We start from the raw sequence: 407 nt of genomic DNA, 5'->3' as shown, positions 1-407 counted from the left end.
AACACCTATATGGGAACAAAAAAGTTACCATATTAACCAATTATGGTCTGGAAATTTCTGGTTTCTTTTCAAGTGTTCTCCAATTAAATCATTCTTTTGTTCCACTAAAGATTAACACAAATATAAACTGCTCAATAATCTTAATTCTCATAGGCTGAGGGTGAAATATTTATTTACTGCATTTGATGCAGAAACTGCTGTTCCACAATTTCAAAACTCCTTGATGTGGAATTAAAAATTAAATCCTTAGTCATCAGAATTCCTATTTTTTTTTTGTGACTTGCCAGTTAGACCTTAACCTTAAATGAAGCGTGTATGTGGTTTTATTACACCACCTGTCATGATGGATAAACTGATCTTTCCATGAATGTTCCTTATCACCACTGACATTACCCAATGAGACAGAA

The sequence above is a fragment of the Canis aureus genome, chromosome 10, assembly GCF_053574225.1.
Source record: "Canis aureus isolate CA01 chromosome 10, VMU_Caureus_v.1.0, whole genome shotgun sequence".
Lineage (NCBI taxonomy): Eukaryota > Metazoa > Chordata > Mammalia > Carnivora > Canidae > Canis > Canis aureus.
The sequence above is the reverse complement of the archived record's forward strand: the minus strand, read 5'-3'. Positions refer to the sequence as shown.